This window comes from Corapipo altera, unplaced genomic scaffold, assembly GCF_003945725.1.
Source record: "Corapipo altera isolate COAL_440 unplaced genomic scaffold, ASM394572v1 60610, whole genome shotgun sequence".
NCBI lineage: Eukaryota > Metazoa > Chordata > Aves > Passeriformes > Pipridae > Corapipo > Corapipo altera.
The window spans coordinates 2,817-5,687 of record NW_020885845.1 but is presented as its reverse complement, the minus strand read 5'-3'; positions in this window follow the sequence as shown (position 1 = coordinate 5,687).

Sequence of the window (2,871 nt, the reverse complement as noted above, 5' to 3'; positions counted from 1 at the left end):
TTTTTTTTTTTTTTTTTTTGTGGTTTTTTTTCCGCCCCTTTTTTGGTCTTTTCTCTCCCCCCCTTTTTTTTTCTTTTCTCCCTCTTTTTTTTTCAGGGATTGGGAAAATCACGCCTAGGACCGGGAAAAGCATTCCCAGACCGGGATAAACATTCCCGGGACAGGGTAAATCATCCCCGGGACCAGAATGAACATTCCTGAGACGGAGAAAAAAATCACCCCTGGGACGGGGATAAACATTCCCGGGATGAGAAAAAGCATTCCCAGACCGGGCAGAGCCTCCCCGGGACCGGGATGAACATTCCCGGGACCAGGACAACATTCCCAGCGCCCGGAAAGTCGCTCCCGGAACCGATTAGAGCATCTCCCGGACCGGGATAAAAGATTCCCAGGACCGGGAAAACCACTCCCGGGACCTGAACAACATTCCCGGGATCGAGCGGAGCATCGCCGGGACCGGGAAAACATTCCCACGACCGGGAAAACCACTCCCGGGACCAGGATAAACATCCCTAGGACCGGGAAAAACATTCCTGGGACAGGGAAAAATCAGTCCCGGGACCGGGAAACACATTCCCGGCTTCGGGAAAACCATTCCCGGCCTCTCCTTTCGCCCCCCCCCCCCCCTTTTCCCCCTCCTCTTCCTCCCGCCTGGATCGGCCCTTTCCTGTGTCCTCCCGGAAGGATCCGGGCGGGAAACGGCGCCGGGAACCGGGAAAAGGACTCCTGGAATTCCCAGGGATGCTGGATCGGGGCGGGGCGGGGGGGGAGGACACAGAGTATCCCGGTTTTTCCCTGGAAATCCCAAATTTCCCGAAAGGGAATCCGTGGATTCTTTTGTGGGATCGTCCCGAAAAAAAAAACAAACAAGGAGGGAAACGGGAAGGGGGTGTGAAATTTTGGGATCGAGGTTTGGGATCAAAATTTTGGGATCAAACTTTGATCCCGAAACTCGTGGGGGGGGTGTCCTGGAAAAAAGACCCTTGAGCGCCACCAGATCCCGGCGGTGGAAAAACTGGAAAATCCTTAAAAATCCCTTGGGTTTTTTTGGGGATCCTTCCCATGAGGAATGATCCCTATGGATTCCATCCAACTGGAACTATTCCAGGATGGGAAAAGGTTGGGAAGGGGCTTCCTGGAGCTGCTCCATCCCTGGAGATGCTCCAGGATGTGGATCTGGAAGCCCTTCCACAAGGGAGGGGGTTGGGAAAACCATGAAAAACGGGATTTCGAGGTGCTTTGAAACCATTCCGAGGAAAAACTGGGAATAACTGGGAATTGCTAACTCTAATTTATTACTACTCATGGAAAGGAAGCAATTCCCAACACCGGGAATGACACCGACCGGAATCCGCGACGCAACGACACCGGAAACACCAGGAAGGGGCGAAATTCCACGGAAATCACAGTTTGGGGGTGCTCCCCCCCCAAATATCCTCGGGTTCGGAGCTTTTGGGGCTCATTTTTGACCTTTTTGGGGTCAAGTGTCCTCCGAAAATTCCATCCTGTTGGAGCTCCCAGGGAAGTTCTTGGTTTCATCCCGTTCCTTCCTCTTCCTCCAGAATTTTGGGATGGTCCCACCCCACCCCTGGTGGTTCCGGAGGTTCCCAAACCACCAAACCCTGGAATTTTGGGGTAATTGCCCTGAATTTTGGGGATAATTTGGCCCAGATCGGGGCCACTGAGCCCCGAGATGCCTCATTAGCACATTTTTTTCCTGTATTTTGATATTTTCCTCATTTTTCCACAAACATGAGGAGTCCTTCCCGTGGCATCTCCTCCATTATTTCATTTCCACTTTGAATTTTCCCAACTCCAAAGTTTTTGGCAATTCCCGACTTTTTCAAAAGTCTTTTTCCAGCTTTTAATCCCCTTTTGGGACAAACTAAGAGTCATTTTGAGCCTCAATTCTTTATTTTTTCCTCTATTTCTTGATGTTTTTCTTCATTTTTCATTAATTTTTTCACTTTTTTTAGTGTTTTTTGAAGCTTTTTGATTTTTTCCTCATTTGTTTTCTTCCATTTCCCATTTTTTCCTCGGGAAACTGGGAAAAATCAGAATTTTAGGCAGCAAAAAAGTACCACTTTTCCCACTTTTTCCTGCTTGTACCGAAAGACGTTAAATCCCGAAAAACAACCCCAAAAAATTAAGGAAAAGCCATAAAAAAACTCACCACAAACACACCGAAGTTGTCCCAAATTCCACATGGAAAAGGAAAAAAAAACAACCCACCCAAAATTCCCAAAATATTCCCTGAAGTGCTTGGAAAACAACGTCACCAAATCACTGATTTTGCCCCAAAAGTTAGGGGTTTTTGTCCAAAAAGGACAAAAAATGGTTAAAATTAAAAGAGGAAAAGCCCAACCGGCTCCATTTGGGATAATGTGGGATCAGAGGGAGAGATGGGAAATGCGGAATATCCCAGAATTCCTCAGGGAAGCTCCCGGGTGGGCACAACATGATGCAAAAATGTGGGAAAAAATCCTGCGAGGTGGGATCAGAGGGAGAAACCGGGATGGGGCCAGATCCTCATCCCAGGGGAAACGTCGGAGGGGAATCCAGGGTGGGGGGGCTGGGGTGGGAATGGGGGGGATCAACCGGCCCCAGTTGGGCACTGGGAGCACTGGGGAGGTGGGTGGAGCCATGGAATGAGGGGGAGTTCCCCATCCCCTAATTAATGATGTCATTAATTAGCCCGGAAGGTCGAAGGGCTCCAGGTTGGAAGAAGCTCCAACGATGGGTCAACGAGACCCAACCATGAGTCAACGAGACTCAATGCTGGGTCTCTGCATCCAACCCATCCCAGTTGGGCACTGGGAGCACCGGGAGGTAACTGGGAGCACTGGGAGCACTGGGTGGGTGGGCGGAGCC